The sequence below is a fragment of the Lipotes vexillifer genome, unplaced genomic scaffold, assembly GCF_000442215.2.
Source record: "Lipotes vexillifer unplaced genomic scaffold, Lipotes_vexillifer_v1.1 scaffold421, whole genome shotgun sequence".
Taxonomy (NCBI): domain Eukaryota; kingdom Metazoa; phylum Chordata; class Mammalia; order Artiodactyla; family Lipotidae; genus Lipotes; species Lipotes vexillifer.
The window spans coordinates 342150-359707 of record NW_006781198.1 but is presented as its reverse complement, the minus strand read 5'-3'; the positions used below and the strand labels follow the sequence as shown (position 1 = coordinate 359707).

The 17558-nt window shown below is 40.5% G+C and overlaps 1 protein-coding gene and 1 non-coding gene across 2 annotated transcripts in view; one reads left to right on the top strand and one right to left on the bottom strand.

Moving 5' to 3' along the window:
- DCDC2 (doublecortin domain containing 2) overlaps window positions 1–17558 on the bottom strand; it is a 156254-nt gene that overhangs the window by 124305 nt on the left and 14391 nt on the right. The gene's annotated exons all lie outside the window — the stretch shown is intronic.
- TRNAE-UUC (transfer RNA glutamic acid (anticodon UUC)) lies at window positions 15910–15981 on the top strand. The gene has a single exon. It is a non-coding gene; the product is annotated as a tRNA-Glu (tRNA).

Sequence of the window (17558 nt, the reverse complement as noted above, 5' to 3'; positions counted from 1 at the left end):
ATGAATCTTTCCCTAACACAGGGGTGCCTGTTTGTGCTCCCAAAAGGCTTGAATTGCAATTTTAAAAACTTGAGTATTTTCATCATTAAAATGAATTAGAATGAAAAGCAGCTGGAGCATTTTCTCTACTCTAAAAACACAATATTGGGGGAGAAAAGGAATACTGAAATAAAAGGAAGGCAAAAATTGAATGCCTTTTCCTTGTCCTTTCCGGCATGATAAGGACACATACTGTTATGCATCAGCTTGCCGACTTGTACTCCCAGCTCTTCCAGATGTCTCCCTTCTTTCACTCAAACAGCTACTGAAACCTCACCCCTTCTATAAAATCTCTCCTATCTAACTGGAGATGGGCAGAGAATTCTCCCTGGGGACGTAGACTTCCCCCAGCTCTCCTTCACTCACAGCCCTATAATATGCCTTGAGCCATTGCTTATACACAATGTTAATAAATCAATCTAAGTCCTAGTTCAATGTTTCTTAAGTTGTCCTATACCTTTGTCAGCACTACCTGCCTTGTATTACAAGTTCCTAAATGACTGCCACCCTCTCTTTTTTGATAAGCTGCCTGGCTCGGTAGCTTGATGACTTGGAAACATCAAAAGAACGCAGCAGATTCACCCTCATGCAGTGCAAATAGTTTGATATGAACCGCTTTATTTTGTAATTCTATGTGAAGTCTTTTTAAATTTCTTTAAATAGCAAAGAAATCACAAAGTTGACAGGTATTTGCTTCTGAAAAAGAAAATGTACCTCAGATCAATTAAGGAAAAAAAACCCTTATGTGGTTTAAAGAACAAACAAAACTGACACATGCTTGCTGGCAGTTACACTTCTACTAAATACGTGAGGCCCTTTAATTTTTATTAACTTCTAAATCACATACATCATTTATCCTCTCTGAAAGAAACAGGTATTACTTTTGCCAAATTACTAGTAAATTCTCTACGTCTTCGGGTTAGACAGGAAAGATTCCGTATCATCTTAACCTGACTTCAAACATTTTTATCAAAACAGTCTTCAAAACTTCACAACAGAAAACTCTATTTCCTCTAATGAGAATGGATGATACATTATATATAAAATGGTAATATTTTAAACCCGATCCTTTATTTGACAACAGTCACTAAAATTATCTAAACATGGTGCAGACTCAGTGACATTCAGATGACAGCTCAGACTGGTATTGTAAGGAGTTACCTCATCACTCATTCACTTATTTCTTAAGCAGCTCTTTGATTTATTAAATTTTGCTAACCATAATTTGTTTTTGCCTTACCTATAGCTTTGACTCCCTGGTATTTCAATCCCTCTCCTATGCTAATCATTAAGCCAAGTCAAACGCAAATATCAATTGCAGAAATGATCTGGAGTATTTTTCACCAAAATTAACATGTTAATAAAAATGCTATCAAGAAATAAAAGTCGGGACTGCCATGGTGGTGCAGTGGTTAAGAATCCACCTGCCAATGCAGGGGTCACGGGTTCGAGCCCTGGTCCTGGAATATCCCACACGGCATGGAGCAACTAAGCCTGTGTGCCACAACTACTGAGCCTGTGCTCTACAGCCCGTGAGCCACAACTACTGAAGCCCGCCATGCCTAGAGCCCGTGCTCTGCAACAAGAGAAGCCACCGCAATGAGAAGGCCGCGCACCGCAACGAAGAGTAGCACCTGCTCGCCACTACTAGAGAAAGCCCATGTGCAGCAAGGAAGACCCAACACAGCCAAAAATAAATAAATAAAATAAATTTTTAAAAAAAGAAATAAAAGTCAATTGGTGTGGGGAGGGGAGATGGTAGCCAACAATGCATGCACTTGATCAAAAATATCTTTACTTAATCAAAAATATCTTCACTTAATCAAGACATCACAGCATATATACTTTTTAACTTTGAAAATAAGACATGAACACACTGGAAAGAGATGAACTGAGAAGCTGGCAGCTGAAGTTTTCTTTTTTAATCATGTTTAATAAGCACAGTAAAGGCTAGAAGCTGAACATGGGAAGAGTTTAGAGAATAGTGAATAAAGTAAGAAGATAAAGAAATGAAAAAAATTAAGAGAGTAAGGATGAGGATATCCAAAATGCTAAATATAAGTCACTTAGAAAGAAGAGAAAAAAAAATATTTGGAAAAAACGTAAATGTGACCTAATTTTTAAAAATTAAGCACAAAAGTTATTAAATAATTATATTTAGGATTAACTTCTCTCTATTACTTATATCTAAGTATATATATTTGATTACAATAAAAATATTTGATATAGTTAGAAATATCTGAATTCTTTCAAATATTTCATCATAATTACATGAAGTCACTTTTTCAGATTATCTGCATGTGAATGTTCAAATTTATCAGGTTAAATTCTACATGTTAATAGAATGTTTCTACTCAGTTCTACTGACAAATTATATTTCAGAAGATCAAATTAAATGGTTCCTTCATGATCTGTTTTCTGTGCTGTCAATACTCTATGGGAAAAATTTCCCAGAACAGAGTGGTGCTTCCTGAGCAACCAGAAAACTAAGGAGAAGTTGTTTATATTGGGATAAATCATATATATACAGTGTAGTTAATTCTATAAGCAATTAAGTGAAAACTCAGTTTGTTTCTGGATACTCAAACATAAGAGATATGAAAAGGAAGAGAGCCTTTGTACTAATTCACAAAGTAATCATCAAAATATTGACATCTGAAGGTATGCAAGGACTGTACCTAAATGCTATAACAGAAACAAATTCCCAGTGTGGCAGAGGGTGTGTTCCAAAAATGCCCACAGCGATATTTCTGGCCCACTTCCTTTTCCAGAATCTTGCCACTCCCCACTAAGAGGTGAAGTCTGTTTCCCCTCCCCCCAAACCTGGACAGGACTTTGGACTGCCTGGAAGAAGAGAATGTAAGGCAAGTGATGTTGCATGACTTCTGAGTCTGTCTATCTGCCTGTCTGTTAGATTCTCTTTCAACACTTGCCCTTAGAAGCCCACCATTCTGTGAAGAAGACCAATCTAGCCCACAAGGAGACACCACGTGGAAACGGGCAGGTGAAGAGGAAGTAAGGTCCAGCTGACAGCCACCATTCGCCACCATTCATGTGAGTGAACAGCCTTCCCATGATTCCAGCAGTCAGCCTGCAAGTATTCAGCTAGCGCTCCAGACTTTATGGAGCAGAGAAAAACCATCTCTGCTGTGCATCCCTGAATGCCTGACACACAGGACCCACAGGCAAAATAAATCATTGTCATATGCTTCTAAATTGTGGGGTAATTTACGTCGCAGCCTTAAAAACTGGAACACTTCATTTTCAAAAAACATCTAAAATTTTTTAAATATGAAGGAAATAGTAGTATTGGAAGCAAAAACTGATTACAGCCATTTTCATATACCAGGAAAGTAGCATGATTACTATTCATTCATTCAAAAAAAAATTCTGTGTGCCAGATACTGTGTTTAATGCAGGGGTGGTACAAAGATGAGTGTCAACAGATATAATGACTGACCTCTTGGTGTTTATAATCTAGGGGGAGAAAGGACTTCAATCAACTATCCAGCTACACAAAGGTAAATGCAACTGTAACAAGGAGAAAGGCCCAATATGCACCAATAGTGGGGGAATTTGATCTAGTTAGGAAGGTCAGAGAGGGCTTCCCTGAAAAAATGACACTTGAGTTGGGGTAAGTATGAGCAAAAGAGGCAAAGAGAGGAACAGGGGAGAATGTTCCAGACGCAGAGAACAGCGATGTGCAAAGGTCCTGAGACAAGAGGTAGCATGGGTACACCATGGTCTGAAAGAAGGCCAGTAGTCATGCAACACCACTTCTGTTGCATCCTATTCTCCCAGGCAATCCAAAGTCCCATCCAGGTTCACGGGAAGAAAAATTAGACTCTACCTCTTGATGGAGAATGGCAAGGTAAAGAGAAAAGAGCAAAAGAAAGTGTTGGAAGAGTGGATCTGAAAGTATATGAAGGTACAAGAACACATAAGACAATATCCTTCAGACTTTTATTGACCACCACTCAGAAAGGAATACATCTTACACTGCAACTTAATTCACATGCACACACACTCCATCAAAATCAGTTTCACAAAACAGGAGTTACCTTCACTACTTATCATGCAATCTACTATCGTCTATTCTATCTTTGTATGTATTTGTCACAACTAAATTGATTTTCAATGTACTAAAGGGTCACAGCCTGAAGTTTGAAAAGCACTGGCATAAGGCCTAAGAGGGTAAGTTAAGGAATTTATCTCCATGCTAGGAGTAATGGAAAGTCACTGAAGAGTTTTAAACCCCATCGTAACATAGTCAAATCTGTGTTTCCATACTCTGGTTGAAATAAAAGAGAAAACAGAATGCAGAAGAAACAGAACGAGTATAAGACGATGTGGGAGACGACCAAGGAAAACTGGGCAAGATATGATAGTAGCTTGAATTATGATGACAGTGGGGGTAGAGGTGGAGAGAAATGGATGAATTTCAGATACTTGAGAGTTAAAACTGATGGAAGTCATTAACTACACACTGAGGATGAGTGAGGTTTTTGACTCTCGAAACAAGATGGGTAAGTAGTACCATTCTCTGAAGAAACAAAGGAAGAAACCAAGTATAAGGCAGGGAAGACAGCTCTTGCAAACAAAACTGACTTCTAGTTTATGGTGATTGCTCATTGGGGTATGGTAATTTTGAAGCACATTTAGTGAAAAAAAATATTTTAATAACTTCACAGTCCCAGATACTGTGTTCATTGAAGAATAGTTGAGACTAACACTGGATGAGGTATCACCCTTTATCACCATGGGCGTACTTGCCAAAGACTGGACACAATATACTATCTTGAGCAGCTAGAAATAGCCCTGAATTTTTGCTTAGCTAGTTTATTAAAACTGGGACTTAGGGCTTCCCTGGTGGCACAGTGGTTGAGAGTCCGCCTGCCGATGCAGGGGACGTGGGTTCATGCCTGGGTCCGGGAAGATCCCTCATGCCGCGGAGCGGCTGGGCCCATGAGCCATGGCCACTGAGCCTGCGCGTCCGGAGCCTGTGCTCCGCAACGGGAGAGGCCACAACAGTGAGAGCCCCGCGTACCGCAAAAAACAAAACAAAACAAAACAAAAAAACTGGGACTTAGCGGTGGTCCTCAATAAAGAAGTTAAGATGCCAAATTTTCTTCCATATAATTCAGAGCCAAGGTCGGCAAATTATTGCCCATGGGCCACATTCTGCTTGTTCTCTGGAGCACAGCCACCACTCACAAGCTGCCAAGAGCTGCTTTCATTCTACAACAGCAGAGTTGAGTACTTACAGCAGTGACTATATGACCCAAAAGCCTAAGATATTTACTGCCTGCCCTTTACAGAAATTAGTTAAGTGACTCCAAGGAAGGAAGCAGCCAAAGACTCCAGGAGACAGGAATCTTGGAGTAGAATTTCATGAGCGCTTCAGCCACTAATCTCCTACCTATGTGGCTCGAAGAAGGATCCGAAACACCCTCCCTTCAACAAGGCCTTGAGGAACCCATGGGTGAGGAACATTGCTCCAGCCACTCTAAAAGTGCGCTGGTGCATAGAAGATGCTGCATTTTAAATGGGCTCTCTGGTTCCAGCGGGGTATCAGGATTGTGGGGTGGTAAAAGGAAAAAGCAGCACTTCATCTCCAGAGGCAAAGCAGGCAGAGTAACCATAAGGGGCAGCAGAGTCAATGTCGTAACCACAATAAACTGACCTGTAAGGCCCTATAATGCTGCCTGAATGATCTTGGGACTTCTAAGATTAAAAGAGTTGTGCGACTCACTACTTGATTTCTATAACAAAAATCTCCAGATCTTGTAAACAGAAGCCTGACTCAAACTTCCAGTTGTCATAGCCCACAGTCAATTATCAGACCTCACAGCCCCTGAAGGTATCCTGATACCTGAGGCCTGGCCCTTGCCAAATGATCCTTTATCCTAATATCACAAATAAAAACTTTTGAGTCTTCCTCAAAGTCCTTTCAATGAGACCTGAAACCATTCACCAGAGAAGTATGCCCTGGGGTGGAGTAAAATACTCAGCCCATTGAGGAATGAACAGACGTTGGCTCTTGGGCACAAACTCTCAATATATATCTCTTAGGGAGAAACTCTTGTGTTTATGAACTGAGATATGCCCAAAATATTTTCAATAGTAATACAAAAAAGAAAGAAGGAGGAACGATTAGAAATAATCCAAATGTTATCCATTGGAGAATGAATAAATAGTATTATATTTATAAAATGGAATACAGTGCTGCAAGGTGAATGAAAGAGATACAACTCCCCACAACATGAATGAATACCACAAATAATGTTGAGCAAAATAAGCAGGTTGCAAAAGAATGCACAGAGTATGATTCCATTTATATAAGTTCCAAACTTAACTACATATTGTTTAGGATTACATATATATGTAGCACAACTATTAAGGAAAACAAAAGGCAATGAGATGATAAATATAAAATTCAAGATAGTGCTTACATTTTGGGAAGGAGCAAGAAATGGGACTAAGGAGAGACATAGGAGCTTTAACTATATTTGTTCTGCTCTGTTTCTTAAGCTGAATGTAGTACACAGATGTTAATTTTATTGTTCTACAAACTGTAGTTATGGTTTCTCTTTTGTATGTTATATATAATTCATAGTTGCTTAAAAACAATGATGTTAATGGAAAACATCAGCAATCCCATATTGACAACACTACCAACAGCTCAGATCCCTCCAGAACAAACATGTGAGCCACCCAACCAATTAAGAATCCTAAGCAGATGGAGTATGGGTTGGTCAAAAAGTTCGTTCGGGTTTTTCATAAGATGTTACAGAAAAACCCGAATGAACTTTTTGGCCAACCCAATGTTAATTAAAGGTAGGAAGGAGGGTAGAAAAGGACATCATGAATACTATCTCTAGTCTCATGATTCTCTGAAGAAATACCCTATTTCCTTTCTTGTGATGTCTTGTATATCTTGGATATTGTCTATAACTAATATCCTCCCCCCATCTCATTGATTTACATGAGGTAATAATAATTACATTTATATCAAAATATTGAGTTGGGATAGCAGCAGAACTAGAAAAAGAATAGACATCACCCAGAGATCCTGACTTGGAACAAGATACAATAACTAAGGTGACAATGGGTAACCTCCTTCTGAGGAAGAGGATGAGTATGTCTTCAGAGGTATCAGAAACGTTAGCATTGAATTTGGCAGAAAGATGTGTAATAAATATTTGTCAGATTTTGGCTTTCCGGCATCTGAATGCATCTTCCATAAGAACAGAGTTCCCATCACATGAAGCTTGGGGAGAAGCAGATCCTACCACAAGTCACAGAAGGTTAAAAAGGCCAATGTCCACTTTATCAGCCCTACTGTAAGCTAAACCATCAGAACATGACCTTTGCTTGGCCCAGCAGTCCCATCCAGGGCTTTAACACCGGTTCCAGTGACACAACAAAGCAGAGAAGGTAAAAGTGGTACCATCAGTAGCAATGAAGCCCAGTTTCTAGGGGTAGTGTTTACCACATCTACTGTGAAAAGTTTGGGGCAGTGGCCTGAGAAGCTGAATGTCTCCATTGATCATGGTGGTGGCAGTACCATCCTTAACGGCCTGGTCCTGTGGCATAATGTGGTCTGGATTCTAGCTGCTTCAATTCCCTCGTAACTGCTCATTCTCTGAGCTCAGTTCTGCAGCTCTACCAGAGGTTTTAAAGGATATCCAAAATATTTTTTTAAACTCCTTTTCCACTAAAATAAGACACAGACATTTTCTTTTCCTTCCCGACAATATCCTAAGTCAAGTGTATATTTTTCACTCTCTATATATCTCAGTCATTGTGAAATTATGTAAACCCTCAATATTTGAAGAACAACTCCAAGATTCAGTCTCACGCCCAAGTTTACTGTATGCTACTTTATTTACTAATGTATTTCCTCTTTCATGTATTTATATAATAATAATCTCAACCATTTATTAACCATCTAATTTATGGTCATCCCAGTCAGAAGGAGTGATAAGTATCACCTAGCATCCGTAGAGGCTTTTGTACTCCATCGAGCATTTACATTTACATTTTCTCCTTTTGGACATAGCCAGTAAATGCAGCCAATACAATGTCAGTGATCCATCTCTTATTTCACTTACCACAGGGCTCTTGTTAACATCAGTAGCAATGAGGCATAACTTCCATGAATTAAGCTCTAACTATGAGAACAGCGCTGGAAGTTTAGTGTGTGTCATTCCGTTAAGCTCCAAACCCTCCCACATGCAAGAAGGTCTAAAATAATAACAGAAACACAGAGCACCCCACTGTCAGACTCCCCTTCTCCACACACTGCAACAAAGCCTTCTTCTATAATCGTTTAGGATCACTTAGATGGAGTACTGGAAGACTGCCATTATGATTCTATAATTCTGTCTATATACTCAGAATAATCCCATGGTGTCTGGGACACAAGCTAAACTGACACTGCTACAGATTAAAATGCAGATATCTAATCAAGATTGTCTTTCTAGGAATTTCATTTATAATAAGCATTGGACAGGTTCTCTTGGCACAGAATCTGATGCACACAACTCCACTAACTTGACACCATAAGCTAGAGCAAAGGGAATTCATAAACAGAGAATTACAGTTTGAATATGGTTCTATATAAGCAAGTGAATTAGGGAAGTGGAAGAGAGGAAGAGAGTTTAGGAATAAATAAGAGTCACTAAGTAAAAGTGCTGAAAAATCCCAATGACAAATCACATTGCCTATGCCTATACTTCATTATATACATATCCATGTATACATGTTTAGATAACAGGTAAGAAGAGTCAGACAAAGTTAATCAATATTATTGATAAAATAATTGAAACAGGAGTAACACAAGGGAATAGCAACCTGATTAGAAGAAGTGCCAGCTAGAGGAAAGTTAATTCTATCCAACTTCCACATACTATTTGACTAACTTAAATATTAGCCAATTGAGAGTTCATGAGAAACAGCTACACTGCAAAAGCCATACTAAAAGAATCTCTATGCTATAGTAAATATATATATTTGTAATTTTTAAATTGATATTTCAAATCTTTTGTTGTTGTTTTTGCTTTGGGGGTTTTTTTGGTTTTGTTGTTGTTTTGGCCACGCCTCACAGCATATGGGATCTTAGTTCCCGGACCAGGGGTCGAACCCATGCCCCTGCAGTGGAAGCGTGGAGTCCTAACCACTGGACCACGAGGGAAGTCCTCAAATCACTTTTTTAATCCAGCTTTTTTTTGGGGGGTTTTAATTTATTTTTGGCTGCGTTGGGTCTTCATTGCTGCGTGTGGGCTTTCTCTAGTTGCAGCAAGCGGGGGCTACTCCTTGTTGTGGTGCGCGGGCTTCTCATTGCAGTAGCTTCTGTTGTTGCAGAGCACAGGCTCTAGGCACGCGAGCTTCAGTAATTGTGGCACGTGGGCTCAGTAGTTGTGGCTCGCAGGCTCTAGAGCACAGGCTCAGCAGCTGTGGCACATGGGCTCTGTTGCTCTGCGGCACATGGGATCCTCCCAGACCAGGGCTCAAACCCGTGTCTCCTGCATTGGCAGGCGGATTCTTAACCACTGCATCACCAGGGAAGTCCCTTTAATCCAGCTTTTAAAAACCAGCTGTGGGAGATCCCACAGCACACAAGCTAATGCAAAACTCATAGGACTGGAAATTGAGCTATCTGTTCACTTCTAGAAAAACAAGCTGTGACTATGGAGTTTTATCAATCACCATATAAGTTACAAAATGGAACTTGGGTAATATTAGATGACTTCCTTTATAAATATTGCCAGAAGTTGGTAGCCCAGTTACATTAGGTTGTATAATTTGAAATAGCAAGATGGCCATGGAGGTTCATAAATCTTTGAAACTCAAAAATACTGCCAGAAGGTGAGGAAAAAAACACAAAGCAGCATGGACTGACTGCCACTAGAAATTTCCTAGAGAGAAATGTCCCAGGTTAAACATTAGACATTGCAAATATACAAAGTCCATTTAGTTTTCACTCTCCCACAGTCCCTTACCACTTAGTTTTGTCCCCAGCTAACAGGTGGGCTGAAATCAACCTTATTTCAACAAACCAAACATCCAAACTACGTAATCATGGGATGACATCTGAGCTTGATTTGGCTGGCTGCTTAAAAAGGAGTCTTTCACAATAATAAATGGGAATTTTCATTGTTGACCAAGCTATATACTAAAGCACACAACCTTTATACTTCAGGCTGAAATAAACCAAATGTAAATAAATCGCCCTACCTTTAAAAAATGCCTCCATGCATCCATTTTGAAGTACACAGAAATATGTTTTATTTTGGACACAAAGGTAAGATTATTAGCCTACTACCTGTGGGACGAAGACCTTTTTAGTTGTTCTCCAATATTGTGATAGATGTAAGCTGATTTTCACATACATTCTCACCTATGCCTTAAACAATGCCACACTTGAGAGGACAGCTAGATGTTTGGGGGACAGTCTGGGGTCAGGGACCTAGTAGAACTGAGAGTCCCATGGGGTCCCAGTCCAAGTTCCTGCCTTCATTAGCATGGTGTTCTCACCATGCTGTTCCACAAGGAACAGTCTAAGGATTTATTGCTGCTCTATGCTACCCTGGATCTCTGAAACAAAGTTTCCACAAGTTAGGCATTTAAGATTACCCCAGGGCACACACACACAAATCTGTTCTTAATTAAAGAGAAATATAATTTAAACTCTTTCTATATCCTAATAAAAAATGAATGCATCAACATAGATGACCTTATATGCTTGTTTATTATTACTGGTTCCTTTGAGTTTCACTTCCCTTATTCCTTTAACACCTCACTCTCTTGGGTTTTCTTTTCTGAATGTACAATGTGTGGGGGAAAAAAACGGAAACATCTCTTTAGATGGTTGCTGTATCTGTCAAGGAGGCTACGCTACAGTTCCAAATACAAAACCCACATTCCAAAACAGGAATATTCTCCAAACCCTTTACTTTCATGGTGTTTCTTCAAATTTTGTTGCTTTTCAAAATTTCTGACTGGAAGTACCAGCAAATCACAGCACCGCCTGCTTATTTACACAGAAGAACTCTGCAACTTGAGAAATCATAGCAGAAGGTACCAGCACGGATTGCTGCCGGTCACCTGGGCAGTTTCCTCCCACACACTGCTCCCTCCATGAGGGGCTGTGATGACAACCTGGGACGTAGTCCTGGGCTTTCCAGGAAGACTCTAACGGCAACCTAACCCACAAAACCTGAGGTTAGAGGGAAACCTCAATTCACCTCTGCCATTTTGGTATGCAACTGAAATATGCAAGTCAAAGGAATGGATTTATGTTTTAAAACAGATGAAAAGAAGATATGACACTTTCTTTCAATAAATGCTTAGTAGTCTTAACCAAGTTTTTTAAAGCTTTCTTTCAATCTGACTGAAATGCTTCAAACTTCACACCACAGCTTAATATTTTTTCCCCTTTTCGGTACCCAGCTATGATGGAGAAGACCTAGTCACCATATTCTTTATAAGCATTGAAGCCAATTATTAATTAGGTCTAAATAAAAAATTCTCTCCCCTTGGATTAACAATCTCTGGTATTATTTTTCCCATCTTTTACACTTTTTCACACAGCATTTCTTTGAAAACTCTTTTCAGCGTCCTCTGACAATTACCTTGTTGTAATTTCTGATTGGCACATACTCAGTGTCTTTTTATATCTGTGTGGCTAGAATCTAGCCCACTGCCTGGCATTCAGCAGGCTCTGGATAAATATTCTCAAGAAACTGTGAAATTATACATGAGCAGCATTCAATAAATGGTTGAGCATAATTTGTCTTCCTTGACTATACTTTGCTATTTGGTCACATTTTCCTATTATTCCTAGCATGTGGAAATAATCATACTTCCATCATGAATTGTCCCTTTGACTCACAAGAAAATGCAAAAAGCTCATTCTAAAAATTATCCTAAAATGTGAACTTAAGTATTGATTTTCTAGTAGATGCACAGTATCCATCAATGAAAAGTTTGGTATACCTTGGCAGAACTTCAAATCATACTAAATATGTCTAAAATTTCACCTTCTGTGTTTCCAAATCTCATGCACTGTAAGAACAAGAAGTTCTGTTGGTGCTGCCAAAAGGGCTTTATTTTAGTGGGGCCAATGAAATGTCTTACTGAGAATAGTTCAATACTTAGATTTAGTGATATTTTTAAACACACACAATTAGCTAGCAATTTATTTTATTAGATACTTTTTCTATTTTTTCTTAAAAGGTTGATAATTTTTTTTTTTTTTTGCGGTACGCGGGCCTCTCACTGTTGTGGCCTCTCCCGTTGCAGAGCACAGGCTCCGGATGCGCAGGCTCAGCGGCCATGGCTCACGGGCCCAGCCACTCCGCCGCATGTGGGATCTTCCCGGACCGGGGCACAAACCCGCGTCCCCTGCATCGGCAGGCGGGCTCTCAACCACTGCACCACCAGGGAAGCCCCGATAATTACTTTATAACTGTTTATTAAATGCCTGTCTTTGCTTAGAATAGTTAATTACTATAAACAGAAAAGATATACATACTCTAATTTGCACATCTTCCAATTTCACAGACATTCTAAAATCATGTCTAAATGCCAAATAGAAAATGCAAGATATTTGGAACAAACACCATGGCACATGTTAATGGACAAACTAAAATCACCAGTCTTTTAGCTTTTGATCAGAGCTGAATAGGGTTATTAATGGATATTTTTCATTAGACCAATATTTTCCAGGTTGACATAAACACTTCTCTCTTTCTTCCTCTTGTTCACACACACACACACACACACACACACACACAGTTCAATACTGAGAAAAGTGAAAAGACAAGAAAGCTTGAAAGAAAAATGAGGGACTTCCTGGTGGTCCAGTGGTTAAGAATCCGCCTTCCAATGCAGGGGACGTGAGTTCAATCCCTGGTCAGGGAACTAAGATCCCACATGCCGCGGGGCAACTAAACCCACGTGCCGCAACTACAGAGCCCTCGCATCACAACTAGAGAGAAGCCCTCGCACCACAGCGGAGGATCCTGCATGCCGCAGTGAAGATCCCACGTGCCGCAACTAAGACCCGACACGGCCAAAAATAAAATAAATAAATAAATAAATATTTTTTAAAAAGAAGAAAGAAAAATGAAGTATGGCCAGTTTTGTTCTTCAACAGAAAACTTTGTCTTCCTAGAGCCTTGGCAAGGTCATAGACACCTTGGAATCACCATGACCACTGATGTGAACTGGCTGTCCTTAAAAGAATGCTTCTCACTTAGCAGATACATTAGAGAGATGAAGGAAAGGTGTAAAATAAAAGATTGGAAAGGGGCTTCAATTACTGTTGGAAGAACTCACAAAAGTGGGTTTCATTTTCTTTGATTCTTCGATAAATTAGTAAACTTGACTAACATAATCTGGAAATCTTTCCCCAAGTTAAAGAAAGAAATATTTAGGAGTTTAACTATTTTGTAGTTCCCCCTTTGAACTCAGAATTCCCAGGCTAAAGATTAGTTAGTGAAACCACAGAGCCCCATGCCTTCCTGCAGTAAGGTTAATAATTACACCCAATTTAATGTCTAGAAATCCATTCCCAACCCAAAGCCTTTAAGTAGCAAATCTCATAGTATGTTTCACTGGAGATGGTGCCTAATGATTAAATTGAAATGTGAAGTTTTGATAATGATATTCAAAATCTTAAAGACATTCACTGGGGTGACTGACCTAAAGTACAACCCACGTTCCCACAACCTTTTCAGACCAGGCCAAGTTCTGAGGTTTCAAAAACTCGCTTCCTTTCTTTCCTCCCCTCCAAGGTACTCCTACAATACTCTACCCCATTAAGAAGAAACAACGGTTATCCAAATTCTCCATAAATGAAAATCTAAACTGAGAGAGGTGTATTCAAGAGGATCCAATATGATGTTTATCCAACGATGAAGCTTCCACCCCTTGGGAAGACATTCATTGGTGTCTTTGGATTTTAATTTGAAGATTTCTTTTTAAGACAGCAGTTCGGAACTTCCTTGGTGGCGCAGTGGTTAAGAATCTGCCTGCCAGTGCAGGGTACGTGGGTTCAATCCCTGTTCCAGGAAGACCCCACATGCTGCGGAGCAACTAAGCCTGTGCACCACGACTACTGAGCCTGAGCTCTACAGTCCACGAGCCACAACTACTGAGCCTGCGTGCCACACTGCTGAAGCCCGTGTGCCTAGAGCCTGTGCTGTGCTCCACAACAAGAGAAGCCACTGCAAAGAGAAGCCCGCGCACCGTAACGAAGAGTAGCCCCCGCTCACCACAACTAGAGAAAGCCTGCGCGCAGCAGTGAAGACCCAATGCAGCCAAAAATAAATAAATAAATAAATAAATTTATGAAAAAGAAAGAAAAGAAACTGGAGTGGGAGTAGAACAGAGAAGAGAATGGCAGAGGGAAAAAAAAAGAAAGAGGAGGTCAAGAAGCAAGGTCAAAGACTAGAACCTGAACTGGCATATAAGACCAAGCTATTTTTAAGAATGAGGAAGTCTGATACTAAGTTTTGAGTTGTTGGCACTTCTAGATTACCTATAAAACCCACTCCATTTCTACAAACCACTGGTAAATTTCACCACACACAAACTTGTGGGAACGGGGTACTTGTGTGTACACCAATGAGAGGATTTCACCTCTGAGTTGGTGGGGCCTTAAACAAACGCAAGCTGTCGAGGAACAAGACAGTCCATGAACTCAGCCAATACTTTGGAAGCAGAAGCTCAGGCAAAGAAGTGAGCATGAGGTAATAATCCCTGCAGGAATTCACAGACGTCTTGGGAAGAATGTAGGACATTCCAAAGGCTAAGTAATGGAGGTTCAAGCCAATTTTATCTCGACCATAGGAGATGGACAACTCCAGCCATTATTCAGGTTACAACTAGCAGCTTAGGTGTTTATAACTCCAGGAAAATGGAACAAATTTCCAGAAATTAGGAGTTTATTGCTCCTCAAAAATTAGTCCCATTATTTCCTGACCCATTATTGATAAAGTTCAAAAACTGTTTAGCCCTTAAAATGTGGGCTTTTGAGCCAAAGAAATCTACAAGTTCTACAACAAAGATCAATGTTGGTAGAGTTAAGAGTAAGGCATGGCAGGCAAGGAAGGCTAAAGAGTGGTCAACTCCATGAGGACAGGGGCCATGTTATTTGGTTCTCAGGTGACAAGCACAATGCCTGGCACATAGCAGTCACACAATAAATCCATGTTGAATGAATAACATTCATTTAATATAGCTCCAAATTCTAGTAGAGACAATAAATGAATCACACAAAGGTTTAACTCAACTAATTTTATCCCTGAAACAAAAGCTAGATAGATAGTGGCCATGAAGACTTTTAAATTATTTGAGACATTCCACCCATATGTGAAATGCAGAATCACCAGGCACGCTTGAGGCAAACAGATGTCTCCCTCAACTATGATAAGGAACATTCAACACTATAGAGAATTAAAACGACTACCAGCCTATTAATGCTAGGTACTATACAGAATTAGCAGACCTCCTAGGGACGTACAATCTAACAGGCAGCTCTGACACATGTGTTAAAGCCTAATCAGTTGATGGCTACCAGCAATAGGAACAAATTTGCAGTCAGACAAAATCAGATTTATTGATTTGGTGCAGCGAGGGATGGCACTCAGAGAAAGCATGAAATGATACTGAGAAAGACAGAGAAGGGGATCATCTTTTGTAAGGTTTGGGTTCTCGTTGAAGGATTCCAAGGAGGGTCTAAGGGAAGCCAATTCAGTTCTGGAGTGACTGCAGTTTTGAGGTGAAATTAGATGTGGGGATTAACTAGGGGTTGTTATGAGGTGAGGGTGATTTAGCAACTAAAGATGTCCAGTAGGGAATTCCCTGGTGGTCCAGTGGTTAGGATTCCACGCTTTCACTGCCGTGGCCCAGGTTCAATCCCTGGTCGGGGAACTAAGATCCCACAAGCTGCGCGGTATGGCCAAAAAATAAAAATAAAAAATAAAGATGACCAATAAAATATGAGAACAGCAAAGCAGGTCTGGAGGGTCAGCCGCAAGTAAGCATTACTCACTGAAAGGGAGGCCCTCATGGCATCTTACAGCTGCTGCATAACTGGGAGAAGCAGTGTGCTATGATAAATTTGCGGCTGGTCTAACTTTGCAGCCGGCCTGCCATGTGTCTGTCCTCCAAGCCTGACTAGTGGCAAGGCTGCCTTTGTTGCTTCTCTATCCAGCTGACTTTCACTCTGTCAGAGACAGGCTTTGATCATTACACAGATATAAGTATTAAATAATCTTCCTTAATCAAGGAGTAGAAAGGGACATTCTCAAAACTTTAATCTAAGAGAAATGGGCCAAAAATAAAAGATTCTGTTATATTTAAAATCTTTTCAAAACTGACTGACCCATAAACCTAATCCCATCTACCTTTCTTCAGTCCTCCAAGCATCCCTCTAGCCCAGCACATGTGCCCTGGATAATAATAGTTGGTTTACTTCCCTGTCTTCTTCCCGGGACTCCAAACTCCTAAAAGAGAGGGGAAGTACTCATTTTATACCTGGTGACTCACAGCTCCCAGCACATCCTAAGTGCTATGTAGCCAAGCTGTCTGCTTGTCTCCTCTGTCCAGAATGGCCCTACCCAAGGCCTCTTACACAGTGAAACAGATTTTGCTCTCTAAGTAAGAATGTCATAATCTAAAGGATTCACTACATGGATGAGACAGGGAAGAGCTGATCAGCCAATCAGAAACATCTACAACTCTAGGTCAAAGAGGAAGGAAGCTTCCCTTTGAAGAGCCCACCGATGGCTTTGTTGCCACCTGATAAAGTCAAAAGCACTTGAAATAAACAGCTCAACACAAATGGAGTTGAACCCCTACCAAACTGAATCGCTTATTATGCAGTACTGGAGATTTTCGTATCTCTGTCTTTTCAGCAAGACTGTAAATTCCTGGAGGTGAGAGGTTATACATGTCTTGTTCATATTGCTCCCCTGCTCTCTGCCTACCATGCTGCACAGTACATTTCATGAAAGCAAAGTGGATAAAGCAGAAAAATAAGAAGACCCTCCTTCAGTTAAAGGGAAAGGGTAGAAGCACAATGCGGGCTGGTAAGCAAGTGGAAAGGTATCCCACATGCGCATCAGAGGCCCCCAGTGCATGAGGACAGAGGGCTCCATAGACGGCTTCCCTGAAGAGGAAAGGAAGAAGCTGGTGAGTGGACTTGGAACATAGAACGAGATCTGAAACTGGGCAGAGAGGAGCGGGGAAAGGAAGCACAGAGAGGACTGGGAAGACAAAAATAAGGAGATGAACTACCAAGGTCAGAAGATGAGAACACTGTCTTTGTTAAATCCACCACCAGGGGCTTCCCTGGTGGCGCAGTGGTTGAGAGTCCGCCTGCCGGTGCAGGGGACGTGAGTTCATGTCCCGGTCTGGGAAGATCCCACATGCTGCAGAGTGGCTGGGCCTGTGAGCCATGGCCACTGAGCCTGTGCATCCAGAGCCTGTGCTCCACAACAGGAGAG